Genomic DNA, 14,970 nt, shown 5'->3' with positions numbered 1-14,970 from the left:
AAAGTAACAGAACTCCTGCAGGTTTTCACTAGCTCCAGAGCCCCTCTCTCCTTTAAAATGAGAGCACAAGGAGCATGTGTGTTTCATGAGGTCCAGGACTCTTACCAACTGACATTCATAGTACCGCTTTTCCCTCCACAATGCAGTCACAGCTTAGAGCAAAAGATTATCCTCAAGCTTTACAATGGGCATCTGCAAACCATTAAGACATTCCAAATTAGCAGCTCTGTTCTGCTTCAACTACAATATTCTTCATAGAAAGCTTTAAGCCCATCGCTAATCTACCTGGTATTAGTGATAATTCCTTTTCCATCCATATATGATAGAAACCATAAAAACAGTACTCCTCTTTTCTTTTATGTTGTAACATTTAAATCGTCCCCCTTTTCTCTTATGCTATAAACAGAGATGGCCTTCAACCCACCTCTCAAATCTGTAACATCCCCTTAACCAAGCAACTGGTATAACTAACCTCTATCGGTCTCCTAGAAGCTATATTAGGGCAGGTTTATTGGGTACAATCTTCTCCTTTTGCTGACTAGCGGTAAAGGTTATTAGATGCAATTCCAAACCACAAATACTAGTCAACCCTTCTCTAAACAAACATTAAACAGAGCAAAGAGCTACATTTAAATATACAGCTCTGACACGAAGCTTAACGTTTTATTAACACACCCATAGAATGGAAGTTTCTGTCTGCACAGCACCAAAAGAGCCCTTACTCCACCTCTGGAGTCATGTATTGAGGCCAACTTGGAACATGCAACGAACTATTTCTGCCCATGCAAGCTTTTGAAAACATTTGCATCCGCCACCCAAGGCCTCAGTTACCTCATCTGTAGAACGGGAATAAGTTTGCTTCTTTCCTATGGGAGTAGTACGAGGCTCCACTGAATAAGAGTTATGAAGTACATTGAATTATCAGAAGCAGTCAGTAGAAAGGTAGGAAGAGAACTCAAAACATTCTTGGCTCCCAGAGATGAGGTGTATTACAGAGAAGGTTGACACTCTTTTACCAAGCTTTGCATTTCCCTGAAGTGTTTGGAAAGAGGTCTAGGCCACTTTGGAGTAATTCAGGGGATGAAATAATTGCGTGCGTCTCCTCTCCCTGCTGTCTCGGGGACCCCATTCACTAATTACATGTGAAGTGAGGTAAATACACATTTCTTTGTTCAGGATACTTCTGCCTGGATGGAGCTGCAGGGTTTTGAACATGCAGTAAAAGCATTGTACAGGCGGATTTCATAACTTTACATATAATGTTGCTACATACATTTCACCATGTTATTACTGACCAGCAAGTTATTAGTTTTCAAATGATACCTCAGAAGGCATATTTTGTACAAAGATTATTACAGTAGTGTGTAGGGCAGTGTTGGGCAACCTGCAGCCCACATCCAGCCCATCAGAGTAATCTGATTGCGGGCCACGAGACATTTTGCTGACATTGATAATCTGCAGACACAACCCCCTGCAGCTCCCAGTGGTTGAGGTTCGCCATTCCCGGCCAATGGGAGCTGCAGGAAGTAGCAGCCACCACCTTCCGCAGCTCCCATTGGCCAGAAACGGTGAACCGCGGCTACTGGGGAGCTGCAGGGGGCCATGCCTGCAGATAGTCAACGTCAGCAAAATGTCTTGTGGCCTGCAATCAGATTACCCTGATAGGCCACATGCGGCCTACAGGCCGTAGTTTGCCCTCCATTGGTGTAGGGTATGAATATAGGAGTGCTTTTGGTCATAGTGTGTGGCCATTTTAGCCATACATAACAGATATAACATGATCAAATTTAACTGCACATTACATGAGTTTAGCAACAAAGCATGAGCAAAATATACTAAGCTTGCACAATTGATTTTCAAAAAGACTTAATCATAAAATTTCACCTTGCAGAAACCAAGCCTAGACAATTTCAGCCCCAGAAGTGAAGTTATACATTACTGAAGTCCAAGGGTTAGTACTGAAGCAGTTACACAACTTTCATCTTAGTGGACTATGACCAGTGCCTGGTATATTCCCATCTTGAAAGGGACTGAAAGAGTCATGTACCTGTGGCAGACTCTAATCAAACAAACAGACTGTGATCATGCATCACAGTTTTAGAAGCAAAATAGCTTTCTATCTTGTGGTACAAAACCGTTCCAGTCTCAACTATTCTCTTCACCATCACCCTCCACCCCTTTCTAAACAAAATGAGCTTGCCTATGTGCTGATCGTCTGAAATGGGATTAACATTTCACACTGATCTGTTGCCTGGTTTACAGCAACAGATGATCTGCTTGAAAGCTGCTCATTCAGCTTCTGCCATGGGCTAACCATGATTTGCTATAACATTTTCTTCCACCTACCCCCTCCTTCCGTTTACAGACGGACCACAACAACAAAGTAGAAAGGACTGTTCTTCCCATTCGTATTCAGCACAGCTCCGAGTCACTGACTGTTCTGCAATACCACTCCAGCACCTCTTGTGATGATTTGGGGTTTCACCCAGTCCAGCAAAAGGTTGGCTCACCGCTTGCCTTGTAACCTTGGGTGCTTCTGTGCTGTGCAGCTTTGGCTGAGCCCTGACACCAGAACCGTGCTCATAGCACAGTGGCCTCACCCTGGCTGCCACCAGCCTGGTTACTCCTTACAGAGTGACACTAACAGCCCTTCCAGTCCCATGTCTCCCTTTCAGTGACCTCTCACTGATAAGCATGCTGCCTCCAGAGACAGCGCACACATCAGCCTGTTAATTTAGCTGAGGATTCCACCCTTCAATTTAATACACAGCACTGAGATGGTTTTGTAACAAAACTCGTTTGCTAACAAAGAACAGATATTTAAGTGATAATAAGCAAAAAATAGAAGAGACAGCTGTGGTTGCAAGTAAAACAAATCAGAACATGCTTTCTAGCGACTAAAACTTAGCTTCAGCATTACAATCTTCATTTAAGCAGGTTTATCACCTAGAGTCAGTTCCAGCTACTCTGAGTTTTCAGGCTAAGAGGGTCCACTTTTCATGAGCTCACAGGGCACTGCTCACTCTCTGTCCCCTAGGTGATGGATACTAAAATGGCTCTCTCTTTCTGCTTATATATCCCAAAGTCTATTGTCTTTGTTTCAAACGCCAGGAAGGCTTTGTGGTGGGGGAGGGGGGGAAGAAGGGGGTTGCAGGCTCCATCCCCTTTCATGAGCATTAAGTGGTCTAGCCCCCCAGCCAGGCTCATTTAGCTTGATGGCTTTGTTTACCTCAGATGTAGTTGTACATTTCATTGTCCTCCAAGATATTACCTGGCTCAACTTACATTGGCGACACAGGAAAAACAGGAAAGACAACATTATTTTGTTTAACACAGGCTGATCTTATGCACTGTTTGCAAAACACCCTTTAAGAATATATTTCCAGCACACACTTATAATTCTTTATACTCCTCCCACACATACATCACACAATAATATTAATGATCACCATGTTACCGATTTGCATGCGATACCTTACTTGATCCCTTTTAGATACAGATGATGACAACAGTGTGTTGTTGCAATGAGTGCATCAGGCCTGATGTGAGTTATATGTTGTGCCCTATACCAGTTGGCATTGAGGGACTCTCTGGTTCAGACCCTTTTAAATGCTTATTTCAAATGTATATATACACACTGACTTATTATCAAGGTTCCTTTTTATTTGTTTGGGGCAAGTGAAGGGGTTTATTGATATTTTGGGGGGGAGAGGGGAAATAATTATATTCATGCATCATGTTGTGTCCTAGGTGAAATTCTATAATATGATTCTCTGTCTTTCAGTAAATATGTTAATAGGCTCCTTGCTTTTGCAAAATACTTGACCTGAACAAATGGTGGTAATTTGCCATGCAGGAGGTTTCCAAGTCTGCTATAAACTCATGCTCGTGGAGACTAACACACCCTCACTTCTTTCCCATCACCGGTAACAAGGTGCAAAGATCACTGGGCCTTAGGCAGCAATGACAGATTAAAAGAAAACAGAAGTGCTTCAACAGTAGAGGTTATATTAATTTAGCAAGCACATTAGAATCCATAAAGCCCTCCTGCTACAAATTTTAATGATAACAAAAAATCAGGTACAGAAAATTGTTTACCAGGAGTGCCCTTGCTGGCTGTATCATAGTAATGTTGTTATAACTATCTTGCCCAACCTCACACAGAAAGTCAATAGCAGAGCAGGAAATTGAACCTGGATGTCCTGATCCCAAGCTAGCTCATCCTTTCTTTATGAAACCCACAGCACAAGGCAGAGGTGGCACCACAATTTGCCTTCCTGATGTGGTGATACCTTCCGCAGCACAACTGCCCCCACTGGTGGAGAATAGAGAACAAATTGCACCACCGGCACTGCAGGAGTGAATCAAGCTCATCAGTTTTAAACCAGCCTTATTCTTTAAACAATCGCCTTTGAAGTTCACCTGAGACATGAAACTTTGCAAGTTGCCTTGTGTAATGACAGTGTTCTGAAAAAGTTACTAATGATCTGCTCTCCCTTGAAGAGCCCTTTTGTTCCCCCGCATTCTCCCTGCCCCATGTCCTTCCTTGCCAAGGCCAAGACAGGATGACCTATAGAGCCCAAGCACATTAACTAGCTGATTATGAGAAACCAGAGGTTCTCCCACAGTCTTAATGACAAAGGCATCATGATACATTTGGACAAAGATCAACGCCACAGTGCTTTTACAGGGAGCAAGTGCCCCGTTACTCAGAGTGGGGTGGTTATTGTATGATGTCACAACAGGACAGAATTAGGGTTGTTTGGGTGCTTTAATTGTGCATTTCTTACCTTATCATGTTTGGATTTCTTTTAAGTGTATCTCTAATTTTGAATTTCCAGGGTTTAACAGGTTTTGTTGGGGGGATAATTATAACATCCCTGTCACGTTCTTTTATCCTTAAATTACTGATATGTACTCTGAAAATTTAAACTCCATCTTAACATAGCTTTTTGTCTGAAAATTTATATTAAAGAAATTAAATCCATGGGGTGGAAGAAATAAGGAAAGATTCAATATCAGTTCTATGACTGCTGAGTGGGACAATCCCCCTCTAACCAGAGTAAAGGTTGTTTAAAAAAATGAGAACATTTTTTCATGGAAAAATTCATTCCCCTTCTCCTGCCCCAATCAAAGTTTGGGTGTCAAAATTCAGAAATTTCTACTAGTTCTAGAGCTGGCTGGAAACAAACTTTTTCTTCTTCTTTTTTTTGGGGGGTGGGGTGGAGGAAGAGAACTTGTTCAATTTTCCCCCCATTGAAATTCCAAAATTTGGAAAGTTTCTACCAGCTCTGATCCCAATGCTTTCCCTATGGATTCTAGTGATGCGCACCAAAGCTTGAGCTTATATTAGCAGCTGAAAGGAACATTGTGACATGGTTTAGGCCTGGAATAATGGGGGGGGCCCTCTAGATGGAGTAATTTTTACTCAAAAGCTGGTCATACAGAACAAGAAGCTGGCTCCACAGATGAGCTCAGTTCTCCTCCTGAAAGCCCCCTGTAACAACACATCCTATACATACATTATAAGTGTGTGCATGCACATACTAGAGAATGTGTATAACACTATGTCCCTCCCTACCCCACCCCACCAATCTGCTGCCCCTTCCCCATGTTCTTTGTTCCATATGACACTTAGGCCCAGACTCCCTGATTAGAGCTGTCTTTTTCCCTTCCCCAGCAATACTTACCCGCTTCCATGAAAGGCAGCAGTGGGTGTCCTTTCTATCTCCTCTTAGGTGAGGAAGATACTCTGCCTGTACATGTAAACAGCGGACAGGAAGCTAGACTATTCCCTCTTGCTCCCTCCAGTGTGGTCTGCTTTTCAGCAGGTGCTCTGATTTTCCCTCATCTGCTGTTAGAAGTTCCCAGAAAAAGAAAGCAGGGACTATTGAAGCTGCTGCTATAGCTACAAACAGCCATGCTTTTGGGGCTAGAAACGGTTTCCATTTTGCTCTCTCTTTCATTGGCTGGAAGTGGGGAAGGAAAACACACTGTTGTCCCTCCCATGCTGAAAGTCTGGCAAAGGGGCTATCCTGCTGCAGTTAGGCTTATTGTGGGTCTTCTTTGAAGTTTCCCAGTAAATGCCATACTAGGCTTTCATGTTTATTGATGCTAATTAATCCCAGATGGAATTTTACCACATTTAGGAAGTAAAAAGCAACTTGTTTTTACTGCACATTTAATGCTGGGGTGTCTCCTTCTCTGAAGCAGTCTGGATAGTACAGGCCAAATTAGCTCATCAGACAGTGACACCTGTGCAACATCCCCCGCCCACACACACACACACACACACACACACACCCCAGCCAGCCAGCTGGCACAGGTGTACATGATTGGAACTTAGCAAACAATTCTGTTGCTGCAGGAGAAGAGATTCAATCCAGCTCTCCCTCTTGACCCTGCAGAGCAATTTTAATTAGTCACTAAAGTGAGCCAATATGATTCTGAAGACAAAGGTTGACATTCAGCCCTATGCAGCTCTGGAGTTCCACGTAAGCCTGTTTTGACTTAAGGATATATAAGGCCTTGTGCTGGCCTTCTGCACAGGGGCCAGTTTCACCCAAAGACAGCAGATCTGTTGAGCGCCTTTTTAGAGCTCCTTTACACAGCAGAGCCAAACATTAATATGAAGTACTGTTTTGTTTTTTTTTAATTGAAACTGAGGATTTTTTGGTTACCATTCCCATGTGATGTTGGAAATGCAAACACAAGAGCATGGCGCCAGCACATGGAAATGAAAGGGATTAAACCAAAGTGAAAGTAACTAGCTTAGCTTGTTAAATATCAAAGAACAAAAATGGGTGAGTATCACACTGATGAAGACTCCAGTTTAGCAACCCTAGAGGCTGAAGTCTGCCAGAGACCAGGTTGCACAGACAGTGATAAAGCAAGCTTCCCCTACGCTGCCCAGCCCATGGGTCTCCAAGACAACCTCCAGGACTAGGTTAGTCTGCAGGCTGACTCAGCGCTTGGTGTCTCTACTGAGACAGTCAACAAAGGTACAGTTATATTGGGTGTTTTTTGATGGACCCTGTCAATGAAGAACTGGATTGAGATGAACAGCTCCTTTCAGACAGGGCACTATACATACTTCCCTTTTTTATAGTTTGTAATAATCAGAGTTATTCGGGGTAAGATCGAGATTGTGGCTGACCCGTGAAAGTTGTATAAGAGGAGATGTGCATAAGGAGCTTTTTACCCGTAGCACAGGGTCCAGCCACAAGTGCAAACCCTGTGCTCTCCTGTTATGCAGATAGCACTCCCTGCAAACCAGCTACAGCCATTAGCCATTGCAAAAGGAGCAGGGAGGAGGCATGGCACTAGCAGTATTGTCCCCTTTACACTGACTGGCAGAGCTGACCAGTCATGGAGTGGAGAACCGAAAAGATGGTGCAGAATCTGCATTCTCCAGGAGCACAATGCCTCTCAGAGCTGCTTCTGGGGCTGTGCAGTCTGCACTGCCTCTAGATCCATAGATTCCAAGGCCAGAAGGGACCAATGGGATCATTCAGTCAGACTTCCTGAAAAGTGTAGGCCAGTTTGTAATCCATTTCATGTTGCTTTTGTATCATTCTAGTTGCTTAATCAAAATATCATGCAGTAGCAAGTCAAGCGCTTTCTAGAAGTCTAAGTATATTAAAACAACACCATTGCCTCTATCAGCCACACTTACAATTTCATCAAAAAAAGATATAAAGTTAGTTTGACAAGATTTATTTTCTGTAAACCCCTGTTGCATGGCATTATATTATGCTCTTTTAATTCAAGTCCCATCTCAACCACTCCATTATTTTGCCCGGGATCAACGTCAGTCTGAGAGGTCTATAATTCACCAGGTCAACTCAGGGTGGGACCCTCTCAGTTTCTTTTGTTGAAGCTGTTCCACTTTGTATAAATAATTAAATAAGCAAACCTGGATCTCCCACATCCCAGGAGAGTATCCTAATTATCAGTTCATCTCTGTCTCTCTCTTTCTCCCTGTGGCCCAATGAATATTTATTTATTACAAAATGGAATAGCTTTGACAGGTGAGCACTCTTCCCCAGAATATCCAGTATTTTGGTGGTTAGGGCACTCAGATGGGAGATCCAATTTCAAGTCCCTGCTCCAAATCAGACAGAACAAGGATTCAAAGGCAGGTGAGCAAGTGTCCTCATTGGGGGGGCGGGGAGGGGTATTTTGAGATGTAACTCCAAACTCCCCAGCTTGGAAGATTCCCAATCTGGTCACCTTTGGCTGCTTTTTGTGTGAGGCCCAATCCAGTAGGCATGCTCTGAACACTCCTACTAGATTGGGCCCTGCAGACAAGATAGGCAGAGGAATGCATAGTTTGAGAATCCTGCTGACACTTAGGTGTGAGCTAGGGTGCGCTCTGCACTGTCATGACTTTGGCAGTTTTGTGCATGCCCTCCAGCAGAAACTTAAGCACCTACGGACTTTGGCAGCAAACATTTAGGCACCTAGGGAATTTAGGTGGCAACTAAGCAAGGGTTTGGAGGATCACAGGTGTGCCTAAATGTTGGACTTAAGGCACCAAACTGCCACTTTAGGTGCCTACATCCCTTTGTGGATCTAGTCTGTAGAGACTCTTAAAAATCTCATCCTACATTTGCAAACATGAAAATTTCAAGCAGACTTAAAGTGACTGCGGAATGGAATTATTTCAAGGCTTTTTGGAATTAATTTTTTTCAATTTCTCATGACATTGATTCAAGATTTATAATCTCTGCTTCCTCTTAAGATATCTTAGAGACAACCCACAGCTAGCAAACAGTACCAAAACAAAACAAAGTCCTCCCTAAAAAAAATGTACAATGGTCAAAAGAAACTTTGCATAAGGAGGAAAAAAATAGTAATACATACACACAGACTGAGTCAGTACAATAGATAGTAAGATTTATTTGTTGATTTCCCATTCAGCAAAGATTTATCTATCAATCTGCCACAATTCCAAAAAGGAATGATCTCCAGACGCCCCATGTTCTCACACACTGTGCCAATCCAGACAACGTGACTGGAGACCTGCATGTGGGAACTTGCCTTTTATAGGACAACTTAAAACAAAATCCATGCCCATTGCTATTTGATTCATGGCAGTGCCTGGATTTTCACATTGTTTGGTGTAACCTGCTCTCAGTCTCTAACAAAAGCTCTGGGGCATCCAGTGGAGAACACGACTTTTCCTGTTTCTGCAGACTAGCAGGGGGAGTTCAGTTCCTTGTGTGAGAAGGTGCTGCTGAAAAAGGTTCTCACACTGAGCCGTCTAGAGACACAATACAGTTTTTCCTTTTCAGCATCGATCAGAAATAGCTCTCATCCTATACTTTGAGGCAAACACTGGTAATCATCAGACCAACTATGATTCTCCTTCACCAGTGCTATTAATAGCACGTTGTTCCTTCTGAAGAAAGACAAAAGAAGAATGAAGAGACCTGGAGTTTGATCACATTTTTTCTTTCTTGCTGCTGCTGCTGCTTTATTTTTTTTCATTCTGAATTTTCTGAGCTACAGCTGTTTTTTTCCAGTTGGGGGTGAGGATTTGGAATCCTCATTGTTTTCAGTTATGTGCCCATCCTTTCCGTGTAAACAAGCAGGGCTTCTCCAAGTGCACCGAGCAGAAGACTGTAAACAAAGCAAGGTGTAACTTTAATATTGATCAAGTACACACACTTGATAGAAGGGCAAACAGCAGAGCATCAAAGGAAAGGAGGAAGTTTGCTCGCCTACATGCATGTGCTTCATTACACAACCTCAGCATTTTTCATGACGATACATTTTTTCACTCAGAGTGCTAAGAAACGGCTGGAACCAGAAATGGCTTGTTTCTTCAGATCTCATTGAGATATTTCACCTCCAACATTTTAAAGATGGGTGCATATATGTAAATATATAGACACAAATAGCTGCTTTATTTATCAATGTTAAAATAATTGCACAGGCATATATACACTGGAGGGAGGGAGGGAGGGAGGGAGAGAGAAGAAAGGCTTTGAACCTCATCTGGTTATTAATATAAGAGCAGACTTCCCCCTTAGCAATATCTGTTTGTCTTCTAACTTGAAAATAGATTCACTGCTTGACAAAAATGGAAAGGGAGATAAACTCTCCTGCTTTTGGGAAATGAAACAACATCTAACTGAGGAGGCTGGGAAGAAACTTCCACTCTGGGCAGGTTATGCTGGACTAGCTGACCAATAGAAATGCCTGCATACTTACTGTCCACTTACAGAAGAGCTGGCACACTGAACTGTTCTTATCGGAGCAGTGTGTGTACCAAGGCATATCCCTCTCTCCTGCCACAATGACGGATCTGTTGTTCCCTCTCTCACCCTTGTCTTGGGAGCAGCTAGCGTTGGAAGCAAGGTTCCAAAGCTAGCAGAGTTCAATGGAATTGTCTTTGTTTATATAAATGTCAGTCATCAGCCCGTCCATCTTGTGCAATAGTCAGTAATCCCCAAATCTCCTCTGAAATCACATCCAAGAGGAATATGGTAGACTGCTGGCTCGTCTCCACACGGTTGCAACAGTGAAAATCTAAATGTAACAACTTTGCATTTTAGCCTCACGGCTTAGTTAGCTTATGAAACAGCAAAGGTCCTTATTAAACTTTATAAATAAAACAAACTTCTCTACAGGTTACTGGTAAGAGGGCACTTATTTATGTTATTCAAAAAGTATGTATAGCTTACAAGGTTGTCCGGACATTAATAGTATTATATTGACTTAAATATTAGTGTCAGTGAATTGTTTATAAACACTATCATTCCCATTGTTCCCGAAAGATGCAAACTTTATATAACAATTGTACAGTATACTATTAGTACAATGATACTATTGTGCAGTATAAAGCCCTGGAAGGGTAGCTGCTAGGGAGATGGCAACTTTCACATTCAGCGACAGTTCACTTTTGGCTATGGAACTATCATTAAGAGCAATGAACTGTTAGAGGTGCAGGCTTTCAAAAGAGATTTAAAACCAAGAGCCTGGTCACTTGTAATCATTACAAATTCATGGCACTTTTCTCAGGAAACCATTAGCCTACGTTTCCCGGCTAAATTTCAGCTCCACTTATTAACATTTATCTATATTAATTCCTTCTGAAATTACAATTGGATAATATGTTCTTCTTCTTTATCCCTATAGGAAAGTCCTATAGAGTTCAATAGGGATTAAACCAACAGGGTCCCTTAAATTACAGGTTTCAGAGTAGCAGCCATGTTAGTCTGTATTCGCAAAAAGAAAAGGAGTACTTGTGGCACCTTAGAGACTAACAAATTTATTAGAGCATAAGCTTTCGTGAGCTACAGCTCACTTCATCCGATGAAGTGAGCTGTAGCTCACGAAAGCTTATGCTCTAATAAATTTGTTAGTCTCTAAGGTGCCACAAGTACTCCTTTTCTTTTTTAGAAATTACACTGAGAGAGAAAAAAGAAAAGGAGTACTTGTGGCACCTTAGAGACTAACAAATGCTGAGAGAGAAAGAGTACTTTCTACTTTGTATAGAGTTTTTAATAGACAGTTTAATAGAGAATCAGATCTCTTCTATAGAATTCTATAGATTGGCTTAAAAATTCGATAGAGAAGATATCAAACTCTATTAACTAGCACTTTTCTACAAGGGCACTTCCTGACTAGCCTACTGTGTTAACTGCTGTCATGTTCTATTTCAGAGGTGGCTGCACTTCATCGATCAGTAAAAAAATGTGTATACCAGGAGAGCTACCATATCTGTAGCATCAGTACATAGTAAAGTGATTGTGGGTGGTTTGGAATGAAAGGTATACATGTGTGGTTTCTATTATGATTTCTCTTTGTGTATTTATATATTATCACTTATCAGTCTTTATCCTCAGCCATATAACATGATCTCAGATACACCTCACTAAGCTTTAAAAATATAGGTACTGTCCCCTTAGGGGGCTGCATGGGAATATTGTAGCTCACTCTGTGTGCTGCCCTTTACCAATCTGGCCATCAACCAAGAGAAGAGGATCCATGTCCTTGCATTCAGCCTCTTCCAACCTTGGAGAGCAGTTGTCAAATACCCTAGTTTTGCAGTGGTAGCACGGGATACCAAAACATCTACCACGACACTTTCTAACACCGCCATTAATTCACCTAAAAAGAAAAGGAGTACTTGTGGCACCTTAGAGACTAACAAATTTATTTGAGCATAAACTTTCGTGAGCTACAGCTCACTTCATCGGATGCATTCGGTGAAAAATACAGTGGGGAGATTTATATACACACAGAGAGAACATGAAACAATGGGTTTTATCACTCTCCTTACAGTGTGTATGATAAAACCCATTGTTTCATGTTCTCTGTTTGTGTATATAAATCTCCCCACTGTATTTTCCACCGAATGCATCCGATGAAGTGAGCTGTAGCTCACGAAAGCTTATGCACAAACAAATTTGTTAGTCTCTAAGGTGCCACAAGTACTCCTTTTCTTTTTGCGAATACAGACTAACACGGCTGCTACTCTGAAACCTGTCATTAATTCACCTGTTGTTCATGCCAGGCACTAACTTCCTTGTGCATGTTAAAAAGACTGGTGAGGGCCATAAAAGCAGGAGGAGTACAACACTGTCTCTAGAGAGACAGTGTCAGGGTTAGATTACCACGAGACCCTTAACTTTCAAATTTTTCTGATTCTTGGAATGTTCAAAACTTTTTCTTCAAAACTATTATTCTTCAGGCTCTACATCCTGTATCTACATCCATTATCCACAGATCCTTCTGAATGCTGGATTTTATCCATATTTCCCCTTCTTGTCTCCTACTTCATCATAATCTTTTGGCTGAGGTTAAACAAAATTTTCTCTGTAATTGTTACCAACACACTGCTTTGTGGATTATTCACAAGAGTATAGTAGTAAAAACAGGTTATATCTGAAATCTGCTCCTTTGCTTAAGTGTACCAGTGTAATGTATAACCACCAGACCACTGAGCTAGCAGGAGCCTTCATTTTAACTTCAAAATGGAGTACTGTCAAGTAATGTACCCTCAACCCTGGATTTACCTTAAAATTAAAATATGGTGAATCCTTTAGATTCTATTAATTAAGGGATGAGAGTTAAAAGCACTATGCTGTCACTGAGAAACTAACACACGAAATGATAGCCATTGTTAATGTTGGACCTACACCAAAAACCCCTGTGGTTTGTGATCTTATGCTCACTTTGCAGCTGCTGTAATCTAACAAACCTTATTCTAAAAACTCTGCTGAAATCCCTGATGCTGCTGGTGCACATGCAGTAATGGAAGACAAAAAAAAAATTTAAAAAAATCACCTTTTTGAATTCTCAGCTATCTAAACATAACTCTGGGCTTAGGTTCCAAGCACAATTTCTTTTAAAATATGAATTTGTTAATTATGTATGGTAAACACACAAACTTACACATATACTACATACATATAAATGTATATAGGGTGTATCGTGTGCATATTGTGCATGCAGTTATGTATGCATTTATACTATATCTATATGTTCACACAAATACATATACACTGTATGCATGTGTATTATATATGTCAGTGTATGCCTGTATATATATCATAAATATGCAATATACACACATATATATATGCATGCTTGCTAATGTCCTGGGCTGGGTGTGCTGCTGTTTTCTGCCTTTGGCAACACTTCAGCAGGATGTACTGAGTTACATACACATAGCCACAGAAGTGACCTCCTGCAATTGCAGAAAAATACAAAAGATTTATTTTGGCATTTCTTTAAAAAAAAAACAACAGCCCAATTTGAATTTAAAGTCTGCTTTCTGCAACTTGTTTTAACCTATGAGCTGTAGCTGAAAAAAAAGCAACATGAGAAATTGTTTGGGGAAAGAGGGCAGAATATGAAATGTCAGCTTTCTGTAAATGTATTTTATATACATTTCACTATAGTTTTTCAAGGTGTGTTAGTGAAAAGCTTCATGTACTGAAATCTTTAGAAGCAATGGAAGCACGTTGGTGGAGGAAGTATTTTAATACTTTGACTTTCCATTGAAGAGGTCACATTTCACAATGATTCTCTGCCTTGGTGTAATCAGGCATTAATATATAAAGATAACTAAGAAAGAACCAAATACAGGAAGGAAATGAGTGGTTCGTTGACTTGGAAATTCTTTAAAACAATGAAAGAAAGTAAAGCACAAGGAAAACTGGATCATTTGTGGAAACAGGATTATTTTTCAGTTACAATGGACACACAATCGCAGTTGTATGGTACAGACAAAAAGCTTAGTCCTTCATTCACTGAAGCAAATCAGAATTTCTCTGCTGACTTCAGTGAGAGTTAGATCAGATCTCCAAAAATTTCAAGGTAAGATGAGAATGAATATCTACATAATACAGACTGGAATTAATTTTCTAAAGTAGTATCTAAGAGACTAGTCCTGTTTGTGTTACTCACATTGGGTGAAATTTATCCCTTTATGGACAGTCAGCACAAAATCCATGTACCTCAAGTCCCCAAAATTTGCATGCCCATGTTTCGCATGGCTTAAAAATTCAAATCAGCGTAGTTGTATGCACAATAGCTTGATTGGCTGCATTCAGGTGGTTAACAAATGCAAATCTGAGATTTTAAGTGCACAAAATACTTAGTCCCACAATTTTGGGCCTAACATCATCACCACTGATATCAAATCTTGAAAACAGAATACGGTAATTTAATTCATTGCAAAGCAGATTCTCTGTGGCACCAACCATACTATGAGGAAAACAAGAAGAGCCCGGTCTAAAAGATCTGTAAAAGTGAGAGGCTTTGGACTTTCAACAGTATCTCCATTTCTTGAGATACACCTAGACTCCCTTATTTATTAATTAATAATAATAATATTTCTATTGCAGTAGTGCCGAAGTTATGGAACAGGACCCCATTGTGCTAGGCACTGTACAAACACAGAACCAAAAGATAGATTGTAAGTATTGGGACAGGGACTAAGCATTGATACCA

The 14,970-nt window shown here is 41.0% G+C and overlaps 1 protein-coding gene across 1 annotated transcript in view; it reads right to left on the bottom strand.

Annotated features, from left to right (window-relative positions):
- The window catches only part of TMEM241 (transmembrane protein 241), a 108,783-nt gene that overhangs the window by 14,603 nt on the left and 79,210 nt on the right, over positions 1 to 14,970 (bottom strand).

This window comes from Dermochelys coriacea, chromosome 2 (genome assembly GCF_009764565.3).
Source record: "Dermochelys coriacea isolate rDerCor1 chromosome 2, rDerCor1.pri.v4, whole genome shotgun sequence".
Lineage (NCBI taxonomy): Eukaryota > Metazoa > Chordata > Testudines > Dermochelyidae > Dermochelys > Dermochelys coriacea.
This window is presented reverse-complemented; position numbering and strand designations above follow the sequence as displayed.